Here is a 15425-nt window from a genome sequence, read left to right as displayed (position 1 = left end):
TCCTAAATATCTTTTGGAGGAACCTTTGAGAAAAGATGGATACACAACCCCCTCATGAAAAAAAGAGGCCTAGGAGTGGCTAAAAGTTAATGTAAACTGCTAAAATATTGTGCTAAAAATACTCAATGAAAACCTACACTTTTGAAGAATACATTTAAAATATTATAAGTTATATCTGTGCTTCAAATCTTTTTTTCCGAGGTGTATCCTTATATTTAACAACGTTATACTGCAAAGCTCATATTTTTTACAGAACAGTATTGTTATTTTACTGTTGTTGTAGATTAGAGGAAGTTCAGTGTAAAGTAATAGTTAAAAGCTATCAAACCTAGCAACCTGGAATTTTACAGCAACTTTTTAACAGTGTAATGCCAGATTCAGGTGCCAGTTTCTCCTATACTACTTCAAGTAATATTTTATTGTTTCTGTGGTAGTGATTTGTTTGAAATTGACTGAAGTAACTTCTTTGAAAGATTAAATATTACAAGCCAGTTATTTTAAATGAGCTGTAGTTTCAGTATAGTAATGTGGTATATAGTAGCGGCAGCTGCAGTAAAAGTAGTATGGATTTGATATTTGGCATCTAGGCTCCATGAGGAAATACATACCTCAGCAGGGAGTGAGCAGAGAATCGGGAGCGATGATAATAACTTCCCCCCCTAGGGGAATGTTGACTCAGAGCCTACAGGTGGATGTTTGCAGAGGTAGTTTTTGAAATGCTACGTGCACAGCATCAGCAGTGAGTGGCAGCAAAGCTCTCAGATGAGCTGAGTGAGCAGAGCGCCGACCGCTTCGGTGCTTCAGCATGTGAAGTAGGTGTGACTGATATGTACTGATATGCACTTTGCACATCATGTCCTACCTATATTTTACACTCCACCCCTCCGCTCACAATCGCTACATATTTCTTATTTTCTCATTTGTATTCTGTATCTGTCAGTAGTTGGCATAAACCCCTTTTGTGTGTATCTATTTTTTATATTTCTGCGCCACTGTTTTTTGCCCTATATGGCACAACAACAAATTCCTCGTTTGTTTACAATAAAAGTGATTCTGATGTTTCATTGTGGAGAAAAGCACATTTATGACAACAAGTACAATGTGTCATCAATATTATCATTACAGAGACTGTAAATTGCAATAGAGCTGATATCTTCACATAGTTTAGGAAAGAAACTGAATTCAGGGTACGTCGATGAGGAGATGCTGAAACTGTTTATGGGGATTTCGCTAGAACTCCTAAAATGACATTAAAACTGCAGTGAAATAGCTTCATAGCAAGTTAATAGTCTACACAGTACAGCAGCGTCATTTTTAGCAGTTTGTAACCACAAAAATTTAGCGTAATTTCTTGCTTTTGTGGAGATCTTCAACCTTCTCAGAGTGCATCAACAGCCAATATAATGTGCCGTTAAAATGAACAGTAAGACAGTAACAGTAAGATTAAATAAACTAAGCACATATGTAAACTTGCACTATTTCTCCTATAGAACAGCAGCCGCATGGCGTCTTGCTATAGTAGACGTAATAAAAATGTGCTTGCAGAGGTTCTCTGTTGCCTATCTTCTGGTCCACACCGACATCACAGCGTCTTCTTCAAATAACGGGAGGTTTGTGCAGGGTTATTGTGTCCTGAGTGTGTTTCTTAACTATTGCAGACAGGAAGTGTCAGTAATGTTCACAGATTGACAAATAATTATATAAAGTTCACATAGTAAAACGGTGACAGAATCCCTTAAAATTAATCAGTGAAATGTGATGAGTAAGTAATAGTTAGCACAATTAGCACTGAAAAAAAGGACACGCCTTCAATGTAACAACAATAAAAGTTTGAGTCAGATGATCACATTTAATGTAATTGATTTCATTTAAAGTGTTTCTATTATCTTAACCTTAACTGCTATATTCATGTAATTATGTATTCATCCAAGCTTCTTATTTTCTCTTGATACGGCACAATAACACTTAATTAAAATGCACTGATGAAAGATACACATTCAATAATAAATTAATTCCTAAAATAGGAAATTATAGAGTACAACATATGAATGATAATTTGTGGTAAAGCACAACTTGTGTAGTTGTGCTTTGCTTTATTAGACATAAAAAATGTGGTTGCTGGTGTTCTCTGTTGCCTTCAGATCTGATATTGGTCCACACCGACATGATAACGTCACCACATCTGATCTGGTGACTCCTGAGAGCATTTGACTTCAGTTAACTCATGGTCATGTTCACGAAAGCAGTTATTTGGGGTTTTTTTTTAACTTGATGGCATGCTCCATTATTCTGCTGAAAAGAGGTCTTAAAGGCATGGACATGGTCAGCAAGAATACTCAACCCAAAATATCCCCCACACAATTACACAACCAGCAGCAACCTGAAAACAAAAAGCAAGCTACAGGATGGTATGTAGCAAACAACAAAACATGTTTCTGAGATAGTTCTAATCCAATAGACACCACAACAACAAATACAGTTGAATAGAAGTAGTTATGAGCAATAGAGTCACCCATTCTGCAGATGTGAAGGAGGCAACTATCCATAGAAACCAAAGCTGTGAATCTTTAAAGTTTCATGGTTTACCATGGAAGTCTGTGGTGTGGCCTATAGTGGAACTGCAGTTCTTAGCATTTCTGCACTGGCTTTTTTTAGGCCTGAAAATTGCAGCTTGATTCAAAAGTCAGTTACTGTCCTCCATCAAGTGTGTGTTTAATATGGGAATGCCATTCATACTGGAAGGTGCAAACAAGCTTATTCTAATTAACTTCTGATTTGACTACTCAATGATTAGATGATCTGATTTGATGAGTCAATTACGAAAGAAACTTCTTGATGCATTCTCAATCATCCAGGAAAGTAAATCTCCAAAAGTTGAATCTGTTCATCTGGACGTAGCGTTGTTTACGAAAGAAACTCACCTCAAAAACTGTAAAAATTAGCTTTGTTTATTGTTCATCATTTTAAAATAAAGGGGGGTGGGGGGGTCTTGCAAACCTTCAGATAATCCTTCATGATCCACCTAATCCCCGCGTACAGACAGAGGCTGAAGCTCTCCAAACCTGTCGTGAGGACTAAAAAACTGTGGAGCAACGAGGCTGTGGAGGAGCTTCGCACGTGTTTGGAGACCACAGACTGGGACACATTGAAGGCTGCTTCTAACAGCTTGGACGAGTTTACGGACACTGTCACCTCCTATATCCACTTCTGTGAGGACAGCATTGTGCCATCACGCACCAGGGTGAGTTATAACAATGACAAACCCTGGTTTACTCCTAAACTCAAAAAGCTGTGGCTGGAAAAGAGAAAGGCGTTCAGAAGCGGAGACAGGGACTGCTACAGAGAGGCCAAGTACAGGTTCACTAAAGAAGTGGACATTGCTAAACATCAGCACTCTGAGAAGATGCAGCAGCAGATCTCAGAGAATGACTCGGCCTCTGTGTGGAAAGGTTTTAGGAATATCACAAACTACAAGCCTAAAACCCCCCACTCCACTGATGACTTGCTCTTGGCCAACACCCTTAACGACTTCTACTGCCGTTTTGACGAGCCATCAGGCAGCCTTCACACCTCCAACGGCCCCAACAATAGAGACACTTTGGACACTAATTCCCCCACCTCTCCCCCCTCCATAGAGCCATCACCACCTTCAAACCGTTCACCTACAACACCCCCCTCCTCACCCCACACAAAAGAGGATTTCACACCACCTCCTCCCACCACAACTCTTCATATTCATGAAGCAGATGTGAGGAAGCAGTTTAAGAATCTGAATGCTCGGAAAGCTCCCGGCCCAGACGGTGTGTCTCCTGCCACCCTCAGACACTGTGCAAACGAGCTGGCCCCAGTGTTTTCTGGCATTTTCAACTCCTCACTGCAGGCATGTCATGTGCCTGCCTGCTTCAAGTCCTCCACCATAATCCCTGTCCCCAAGAAACCTAGGATCACTGGACTAAATGACTACAGACCCGTGGCTCTGACATCTGTGGTCATCAAGTCTTTTGAGCGCCTAGTTCTCTCCCATCTCAGGACCCTCACGGCCCCCCTCCTGGACCCCCTGCAGTTTGCATATAGAGCCAACAGGTCTGTAGACGACGCCATCAACATGGCCCTACACTTCATCCTGCAGCATCTGGACTCCCCAGGAACCTACGCCAGGATCCTGTTTGTGGACTTCAGCTCTGCCTTCAACACCATCCTTCCAGACCATCTCCGAGACAAGCTTTCCCAGATGAATGTGCCTGATCCCATCTGCCGGTGGATCACTGACTTCCTGACGGACAGGAAGCAGCATGTGAGGCTGGGAAAGAATGTCTCGGACTCCCGGACCATCAGCACCGGCTCCCCTCAGGGCTGTGTTCTTTCTCCTCTGCTCTTCTCCCTGTACACCAACTGCTGCACCTCCACCCACCAGTCTGTCAAGCTAATCAAGTTTGCAGATGACACCACCGTTATTGGACTCATCTCGGACGGGGACGAGTCTGCCTACAGGAGGGAGGTTGAACGTCTGGTGTCCTGGTGCAGCCACAACAACCTGGTGCTGAATGCCCAGAAGACAGTGGAGATTATTGTGGACTTCAGGAAGCACACAGCTCCACTCCCCCCCATCATCCTGACTGACACCCCCATCACCTCTGTGGACTCATTCCGCTTCCTGGGTACCACCATCACCCAGGACCTGAAGTGGGAGCCCACCATCACCTCCGTCATCAAGAAAGCCCAGCAGAGGATGTACTTCCTGAGGCAGCTGAAGAAATTCAACCTGCCAACACGGACGATGATGCAGTTCTACACTGCAATCATCGAGTCCATCCTCACCTCCTCCATCACCGTGTGGTACGCTGGAGCCACTATCAGGGACAAACAGAGACTGCAGCGTGTTGTGCGCTCTGCTGAGAAGGTGATTGGCTGCAGACTCCCATCTCTGCAGGACCTGTACACCTCCAGGACACTGGGGCGTGCAGCTCGGATCTCAGCTGACCCTTCTCACCCTGGACACAGTCTGTTTGACCTGCTCCCCTCAGGCAGGAGGCTCCGGTCCATTCGCACCAGAACCTCTCGCCATAAGAACAGTTTCTTCCCCTCTGCTGTTGGACACATGAACAATAACCGTATGACTGTACCCGCCACTAACACATGACCCTACGCTGTGTTCACTGCATCATTCCATGTTTGGCACTGATCACCACCTGCACTCATGTATATATCTTTCAACGTAGCACTCTTAATTCTTATTCTCATGTATATATCTCATGTATATCTCATGCACATATCTTTCCACGTAGCACTTTTAATTCTTATCCCTACTTTTATTTTTTTCCATGTCTATTTAAGTGCTATTTATGACACTATGTTTGCACTGAAGCACCGCAGCAATTTCCTAATGTTGTAAACCTGCTCAACATTTGGCAATAAACCCCATTCTGATTCTGATTCTGATAACCAGAAACGTGTTGTAAAACCAAGGCACACAGAAAGAAAAATAGAACGTAAGGTTCACAGAGGTTGGAATAAACAGACATTCTCACACAGGTGGAGATTTGTCACTACACCTGTTTCCTTCCCTCCAGCGTGTCGGTGGCCTTTCAGCTGTGGAATAAAACAGTGTTCATTAGTGAGTGAAACTGACGAGTGGGGGGGGAGAGAAATGGAAGGGGAAAAGAAGAAGAGCAGGGGAAAAGGAAAGAGAGAGCCTCGGTGAGAAATGGGTGTAATAACAGAAAATAGAGGAGAAAATAGAAGAATATAAAAGCAAGCAGGGGTTTATGGTGAGGTTGAGGTGGTAAAGGAAGAAAGAGGGTGAAGGAAGTTAGATGGAGGATATATTAGGAAAGTGAAAGAAGGGGCAAAGAAAGGCTTAAAGGGCATGAAATGAAAAATACAATGGTGGAGGCATTCGAATGAGGAAAGGATAATTGTCAGAGAAAGAGGGAGTAATAAGAGATAAAGGGGTGACAGGGAGGAAGAGAAATTAAAATTGAGTAAACAGAACAGCAAGGAGAAGGTGGACTTGGAAGAGAAAATGGGGTTGAAGGAGGGCACAAAGGAGGAAAAGGAGAAAGAAGATGACTAAAATCACAGTACAGGATGAGAAAGGAGAGGTAGATGAAGGAGAAGTTATAGAGAGAGACTCGGGAGTAAGCATGGTGACAGATGGGGAGGCTGATGGAGAGGAGAAGAGTGAAGGAAGGAAGGGAAGAGGAGAAGCAGAAAGATAAATGACAAGAGATGATGTGGAGAGACGTTGGACGTCGGGACTTGTTAAATATTCATATGTGACTCAAAGACAATAGGACAGGAATGGGGAGGGGGGGGGTTTCCACAGCAACAGGAAAAAAGGAGAGAGGCCAGAGGAAGAAAAGAGGAGAAGAGAGGAGAGAGAGGTGAGGGAGGTAAAATGAAGGAAAGATTAGAAGACCAGGAGAAAAGAGGACAATATGTGGAAGGGAGGGGGACAGGGGAAAGAGATGGTTACCACGACAACAAGGGGAGAGGGATGCTGTAATAAGGGAAGGGAGAAGCAGGACAGAGAAAAGGAGAGAAGTTGGGAGGTTATAGAGGAAAGGAAATAAAGACTGGATGATAAAGATGAGAGCAAATCAGCAGAGAAGCTGATAAGGACGAGTGGAGAAAATGAATTGGAAGTATGGGAGGAAGGGAGGGTGGGATAGAGAGAGGGAGGGAGAGGTCTTAAAGGTCAGCAGGTCTGTCCCTTCATCTGCTGCTCTATCTCTGTAATTGATCTAGTCTTTTCCCATCAGCCCCCTGGCCTATCCATCACACACACACACACACACACACACACACACACACACACACACACACACACACACACACACACAGCTAGTTAATAGACTGTGACACAGGGTGAGTGACTAATGTCAGTACAGCACAATGGTGCTTTTATTATATTGTTATACCTGCAAACTATCATAGAAAGAAGGGGAGCAGAATTAAATTGGACTTCTATAATGTTTTTGGCCTCAAGCACATTTTTCTATTGAAAACACAACTCCTAGAAAAATAAGCCCGCATCATTCTTTAAATCAGCTATACATAATTTGGTTTTAAGGTATTTTCAGCAGCGTGTTTTCTCTCCAGCCTTCCATGTGTGTATATTTAAATCCTGAGGCAGGCAGAGCAGCACCAAGCGGGCATCAATGAAAAGAGACATTGTATTAAATCAGAATCAGCAAGAAGGGGAAAAGTGGCTTGTACTAAAAGCAACAATGGTAGCCAGAAGCAGCTTAAATAGTGTTTGTGATTTACCAATTAAAATCAGCTGAGCCATCAGCCATGAGACTGACCTTCTGGATTGCCAGACCTATTGCCAGGCTTTTTGTATATACCCACAATGTGTAAGATACTAACAAGATAATTACTATATCTGGAAAAATATGAAAATTGAATTTCGACTTCCCATTCCTGAGAACTGGATCTAAAACAAATATTCTGTTTTTCTTTTTATATATTCATTCTGATATCTGATTCTGATATTGTCTTTTCAAAAGTATTAACAACTTTGCTGTCATAATTTGGGTTATATTATTATTTCCTTAGAGGCAAAGATCACTGCAAATCTGTACCAAGCTTTGATGATGATGAAGATGATGAAGATGCCCTGTTACAGGATGACAATGCTTCTATGCATAAAACACCTGGGCTTACTGAATCATTTGATGCAGGTGCTGTGACCTTCATTATCACTGGATTGCAATCCAAATGAAACACCTATAGGATATTTTAAATCAACTTGTTAGAGTTTTCCTCCAAGATCATCATCAAAACTTAACATGAGGGGAATCTTTAGAAAAAAAAGTGCCAGGACTAGGAGAATCAAGGCATATTTAAGCTTTTCTAGTGCTAGAACTGATTTTGACCTCCCTGAAAAAACCCCGTTCACAGCAGTGCTTCTCTGCTGGGTGCCTGTCAGTGCAAGAGAAACCACAGAAAAAACTAAAGGCTAAGAATTCCAGCGTACCCCAAGATATTAGGATGAAAACACCTTACTAAGACACTTCATGTTGGTATTTCCTCAAATTTGTCTCCAGGAACTAAATGGAATTCAGTGAAATGTTTGTTGAAGTGACAGGAACAGGACTCTTTGTACCTTTGTATGAGTGTCTGTGCTGGCCTCAGTGTGATCTGGACAGCAGGCCGCAGATGGTCCATGGACATCAAAATGAACCAAGTGGCCTCTAACCTCAACCATCAAAGACATCCTCAGACTCCTTATTCTTCGAGTTTTATTCACTCTGAGTGTAGAGTTCGGAATTTTAGACTTTCTGAAAGTCGGAAACGCTTACTGAACATATACATTACTATCAACTCACTGAAGTGACATCTTATCCCCACTTCTTCCTGTTTGAGCATCTCTGCTTCTATTCATATCAAAAAAATGATAGAAAGAAGTAGACAAATCAAGATCTACAGAAAGTAACACTTTCCCAGGCTACCACCTGGCCTTAAATATTCCCAACACATTTTTACCTTCTAACACCTGCCCAGCATGTTATTGTGGACTTTTTATCCATGAAATGAAAATGATTTGCAAATGCTATAAACACATATTTTATTCAAAATAGGGGACAGAAACGATATCCAGTGTTTAAACAGAGAAAAGAGAAATATTAGCTCATGTAATTTCAGTATCTCTGGTAACATGTCATCTTGACCCTATGCCTACAGGGCGAACCATTTCTCACTCATCATCGATAACTCCACAGTTTTCCCTTCTTCTCAGGTTAAGAGCCTTGGTGTCACATTAGACAGTTCATTTTCCTACAAGTCTCACATCAGGAATCTCACCCGTTCTGCCTATTTCCATCTATGCAACATTAACAGATTACGTCCTTCTCTTTCCACACAGTCCACGTCCATTCTTGTCCACGGTCTTGTTACCTCCCGTATTGACTACTGCAATTCTCTTTTGCATGGTCTCCCCCAAAAATCCCTCCATAAGCTTCAACTGGTTCACAACTCTGCTGCTCGCATTATCACCAGAACCCCGTCCTACCAGCACATCACCCCTGTTCTTCAGGAACTTCACTTCTTCTGCTCACCTTCAAGGCCATTCATAACCTCGCACCTCCTTACCTTTCTGACCTGTTAAGCACTACCTTTCCTGCCCGCTCACTTCGATCTTCTTCTGTCCAGCTTGTTGTGCCTTATTTTGGCCTCACCACCACAGGAAGCAGAGCTTTTAGCTGCTCTGCTCCCAGGCTGTGGAGCTCTACCACCAGATATAAGAAACATTGGTTCTCTCCCCCAGTTTAAATCTCAACTCAAAACCCATCAGTTCAAATCTGTATATTCACTGTTTGTTAATTATATCCTGTGCTTTTGTTTTATTGTTCTTCATAGTGTCATTGTTATATTATGTGTTTTTATCTATTGTACAGTGTCCTTGGGTGACTTGAAAGGCGCTTTATAAATAAAATGTATTATTATTATTATTGTTGTTGTTGTATTATGTGTATGTGTTAGTCCCCGTAGGGAAATTACTCCTCTGCATTTAACCCATTCACCCATTATTATTATTAAAGCATCTCTTCATCCTAAATAGCTCATGTTTTGACACTTTGCTCATCCAGCTGGCCACAGAACAACCTCACCAGGCAGTTATTGGGCGTAAACATTTAGTAGCATCTAATCTCAATGCGAATATAAGTATATGCAGTCCAGGCTTTTTGAATTTGTCCTTCACAATCTGTTCATAATCACTCCCAATTCACTATAATGCAATGCATCTTGCTTTACAGATGCCACAATGGGCATGAAAGCTGATGGTGAAGGTGCAAAATGATTAAAAGAAAACTTCTTGATTTGCTTCTGACTGTTGAGTGAACTATTTAATGTCCTGTGGGGAGAGAAAATAAGTCAACAAAGAGGTGATACCACTCAGACCCACATTTTCTTACTAACAGCTTATTCAGTATTTCTGGCATTTGTTCAATGCAGCAGAAAGTCTGTCGATCAGTCCCTTTGTATTCAGCTCTGTTAAATGGCACCACGCCTCTTTGCATCTTTATGTCTCCTCCAAGTCGCTCAGAACTATGAGACATTTAACGTGTTACGCATTTCATTGCTAACTTGTAGGAAAGAAAGAGTGGGATACTTGGACAGATGGAGACACGTAACCACATTTATCTAAGTTAGTGTGAAACAAGGTTTGCATGTGCTCTGCTTGCTCTGCTGTGTCGGGATGAATCCCTGACAGAGCACAGAGGAGTTTCATTCAAGGTCAACAGGATATCAGAGGGAAACATAGAGTATCGATGGGCGTTTTATCCCATCGATGAAGCATTTACTGACTCGTTGAAACTGCTGTTACAGGTCAACAAATGAGATCAAAAGGTCACTGGGTTTTTTAAGGATTTTTTTACACCCGCTTGTGATTTATATAGAAGAATTTTCTGCCCATGTGAAGTGGGCAATCTACAGCAGTGTGGAGTTCTGAGATGAGCTTTTCTCATTTGAAATAAAAGTGGAAGGCCACAAGGTCACACTCCCCATGTGTTACACTGACAAAAGACAACCTTACAAGTGCAGTGTGTCCTTCCTTTTCCTTAATGTGAATCCACAACAGGTCTTTATGTCTAGAGCGAGCAAGAGAGATTTATGTCACCTGCTCAACAGCTATGAAGGAGAGATTAAAAATGAACAGAACCTGGTGAAGGAGGTTTTTTAAGCCTGTTTTTACAAAAAAAACATAATTTAAATGCTAATTTTAACCAAAATGTGTTTTAAATTAGATGGAAAATTGTCTTCAGGGGAAGCTACATGAGCCACTAGATTAAATTATACTGGCAGACATACATGCCAAAGTGCATATAAAGGACAATGTAGAACAATAGACAATAGAAAAATGGGCCTGGTAGAAGCCAAGAGTATTACAAGGTGAAGTAGCATTGGATATCTCCCAAATTATCTGGAGAAACTAAAACAATGCATGAATAAACTAAAAGTATCCTAAAGTATTCATTGATTGGGCTCGTAATTAGCATTATTGGCATGCTGCATTCAGTATAATTTGAAAGAACAGTTTATCATGTTTTTCAAATCATTAAAAACAGTTTTAGACACCAATTTATTGTCTGAGTTGAACAACAAGAGACATATTTTGCATATTGAGTAAATTTGATCAACAGAACTGGGCTTGATCTTTCCTTTTCCGTCCTGGAGGGTCCTTCTACTTGGATCAAGCTTGTCATAGTTATTAAATGCCATTATGAAGACGAAGGTTGCCAAGCTTGGCACAGTCAGTACAGCAAAATCCGTGATATAGCATAATTTTTGTTACTGAATGGAAGGATACGATTTTAGAATTGTGGAAGTACTTTTTCAGATCTCTTTGAGGCATCTCGATGGGGACAGACTTAATGTATCTGAAAAATATCCCAAATATTTTTGCTATACAGGGAGCCTATACAGTAGATGTTCAGTTTGGCCAAATAGCAGCGCTGTTTTAACTCTTCAAATCAACATGAAATAATCACAGGAAAGTGTTTAAACAGAGATTATTAACACATTTATATGTAAACGCATATTAGCCGCCTAGCTTAATCGTTTCTGCTGATTAAGGACCTTGGACTGTACTTCATACGTTTTTTTGCTCACTGCCGACTTTTGGGCTTTAAATATATTATCTCCCCCTGCTGGCAATGCAACTTCTTCGTGCGTGTCCATTTGATTTTTTTTTTTTCTAATTTCTTGATTAATCAGCGATTATGTAATTCTCTTCCTGAAATATTTCAGTTACCCTAAAAATGCAGGATGTAAAACAAAATGAAAAATATCCATCAGGATGAAATAAATCAGTAAAAACACAAGGAAGCATGCAAGGACTTTAACCATCAGTGGATGTATTCCAGTTGCCCAGCAGCTCCCTGAAGGGTTGTCTACACACGAAGCAATCCACTTGCCCTGCATTACTTTTAATCTGACAGGTGGTCACTAGCAGATATTGCAGGTTCTGGTTGCCTAGGTAACTCTGTGATGTATTTACTACTCAAAGGAAGCTGTGAGCTGTGTAGGAACAAATGTACAATGACATTTCACTTCACTAACTGAGAAGCAAGATTCTTTACACGTTTGGCACTGCAGCTAATACTACACAGTAATAATTTGTAAAGAAGTGAAATCTGTGAATATGATGCATCTTTTAAGTAAAACTAATCCAATCACATTTACTAACAAGTTACTTACATTTCAGTAGTGTGTATGATGTAACTGCATCAGTCGTTGGCATCGAAAGTTTTTTCAAGGGATGTTTGCTTGACCAACTTTCCCCTTCTCAGAATGCAACTAATGAAAGATAAAATAAAGGATATGAGATATTACGCAATGATAACTTAAATTATTTCAGTTTATTAAAAAAATAAACATTACTGCAGCTTTCAGTGTAAATCGAATTCTCTATGCTTTGAAAACTCTGACATTCTGATGTCACAGGACTGTCAGTTAGGTGGTAACTGGTATACAGACTGCTGCTGCTGCTGCTGGTTGATATTTCTTTACTGCTGTTGATGTTTTAAATGGGGGCGGTATAAAAAATCTATATATGACTGGAGGGGGTGTTATCTTGTCCCGAGGCAGAAAACCAGTCGAAAGCTGACCCAACATGATCCATCTGTTCAGGTTAAAAGCTTTAACTGAACCAAACTCATGAGAGATGTTTAACTGTAGACCAGCAGGATTGATTCCCCCCTCAAAACAGGATAGCAATAATAATTAAAAAATATTTTTTAACTTAATCTGTATTTTTAAATATTGCCCACAAAGACTAATATTTTACATTTTACAAAAAATCATTGCCATCATGTTTATATTTTACATTACGGTGCCAAACATCCAGATTAGCATCATCAGGGTTGCAGATGGGTCGAGGTTAGAGGAAATCAGCGGATAATCTGACTTTTAAACCAAAACATGAGCACAAAAGTATAAGTTAGTATATTAAATATAACTCATATTAAAGCATTACTATCAATAACGGTGTAACCCAAAGTTTTCTTTATTATTTTATTGTGCTTGTAAGTAAACCACTTTTTTGTGTGTGTCAACACACAAATCAAACTTTTTATTTTTCGTCAGTAAGAACTATCTCAAAATTTAAGTGTTCACCTTAATTAGTCCCAGAATGAGCAGATTTAAAGTGATTGTACAATTTTTTTCACACAATATGGCTGCTTTCGAAGCTTTGGTGTGTCATATGTGTTATTAATCTAATAAATGTTGTATAAAAATATTTGAGAAAGCTTTCAGATTCTGCATCAATATGACCGAACACAAGCCCACAAAGTTGGACACCACCTCTGTTAAGCAGACCTGGTCATTTCTCCAATATTGTACAGAATTAGAATTAACAGTAAATTGGAAGATGACAGTATAGTCGCATGTTAGCAGTTAAGGGGATGATTACCTGATCTGATATCTTTCAAAATGTGTGTGAACAAGCGCATGATGGCACAGGCAACGACAATTTTTGAATACCTAATAAAAAGAGTGGTTGTTGGGGTTTTTTTGGCTGTGAAGGATTTTTAAACAGTCCTTGAGGATTTTCGACCCAGCAGTCCACTGACAGACTGACTGTGTGCAGCTGAAGGATTTTCAAGAGCATTGTTGTGCTCCACAGGAGGATCTGCAAGGTCACAAAGGAACCCCAAAAGTTTCTAAGAAACTAAAGTTCTCTATAACACAGAGGCTGATATTAACGTCAATGATTCCCCTGTCAGGGGAACAGAATGCACAACAATGGTGTGCATCACAGGGCTGGAAGGAGACAAAGAAATCTGTTGTCCATCTGCAGTTTGCTAAAGATTACATTGACTACTTGTATGTGGCTTAAGGGGGTCAATTCAGAAAGCCAAGCATATGCACTGGAGTTCTGCAGTCATATTTATATAGAGTCGCTGCCGTATAATGAAGGACTGACTGTGTACAACACTAATTCTTTACAAGTATATAAATTGAGGGTCTTGTACATTGACAAAATTTTTCGATTAAAGTGTGAGAAATATCTCCACAGGGCCTTTATCGGTTTTCCACAGCACACTGAGGAGAATATTGAATTTTTTTTTTTCAGCTGCAAGGACAAACTCTGCATGAAGGCCACGCTCAATATAACACGCCGAGAATGTGTGTCTGTAAGAGACGAGCACTTGACTGTCACACACGCACACAGATGAAGGCACTTAAGTTGGCACACTGAGAGGTGACAGTTTGTATAGTCGGACAGAACAGGCCATTACACAGTGATCACACATTTGCAGGATATTTAAGTGAAGCCATTCACTCTATAAGTGTGCCGCATCCTTGGAAACACTTGCAGACCAGTGACAGCAACAACTCTAACACATTTGATGCAGTCGTCTCGGGGGAGAACTGTTAGCTAAGCTCATTATTGCTGGTTTTATTCTTGATTAAGCCCATTAACTAGAAATCCTGTGAACTTTGAATTCCTGTTGATCGCTGTCCAACTTTTTACTCTGATTTCCCTCCCTCAGGCAGCCATTGGTTCCACATCAGTCAGACTGCAGAGACTTGAAACCTGCTGCTGATAGATAATCCATCACAGTCAACACGGAGTCACCTTTTATTTTATTCAGTTATAAGTGCATATTGAAAAGTTTGCACTGCACTGCCAGGCAACAATAACTGAACTCTTGACAGAAACCAAATCAGACACGAGGTTCACTGTGATAGATTAGGTATTTGCAGCCACTTACGACACTGTGCAAGTTGACTCGCACAAAAATGAATGAATGCATCAAAGAGTGCAGAAGAAACACATTAAGCCTCTTAAAGGTATGGCTGGGGAAATGGTTTTCAGCAGTGAAAAAGGTGTGATTTATGTCCTTTCACAGCCTAAATGTGTAGCATTCCTGTTCTCAGAGAAAAGGTCCAAATAAGCTGACCTCTTGTTTGTTGTCTTAGTAAACTGATGGATTTACAATATTAGGTTTTGGAGCTAAATTAAGCCGTAATACGGCTGGCAGTTCAAGAAAATGGTTACATCCACAAGAAAATTGGTTGACAAGTGGATGATTTTCACATGTTTGGGTTTTACATAACTAGTGCTGAGTTGTCAGTCTGTAGCCCATATTCAGCCTCCCCATGAAGAGTGTGCTTTCAGGACATAGTTTTGTTTGTAATAAAACCCATAACGCCCCACAGAATGTCTTGCTTCCACGGCTGCTAACAGTGCTGTCAGCTGAAGTGACAATCACACTGGTGCTACCAAAGTGTGGCTCAGGAGTAGTTCAGCCATTTTTACAAGCATTTGTGAGCACATTGCATGCAAATTGCATGTATGCAAGAAACTAACACCAAACTGAAGTGTACTCAGTCACTGACATACTGTTAAAAAATACATATTTGTAACAGAGCAAAAAATAAAGTCCAGGATTATTTATCACCCAAAT

The 15425-nt window shown here is 40.7% G+C and overlaps 1 protein-coding gene across 1 annotated transcript in view; it reads left to right on the top strand.

Moving 5' to 3' along the window:
• Positions 1–15425, top strand: part of dcc (DCC netrin 1 receptor) — a 353610-nt gene that overhangs the window by 328472 nt on the left and 9713 nt on the right. The window lies entirely within an intron of this gene.

The sequence above is a fragment of the Aulonocara stuartgranti genome, assembly GCF_965226115.1.
Source record: "Aulonocara stuartgranti genome assembly, chromosome: 7".
In the NCBI taxonomy this organism is placed as follows: Eukaryota; Metazoa; Chordata; class Actinopteri; order Cichliformes; family Cichlidae; genus Aulonocara; species Aulonocara stuartgranti.
Note: the sequence above shows the minus strand (reverse complement) of the source record. Positions and strands in the feature narration are given on the sequence as shown.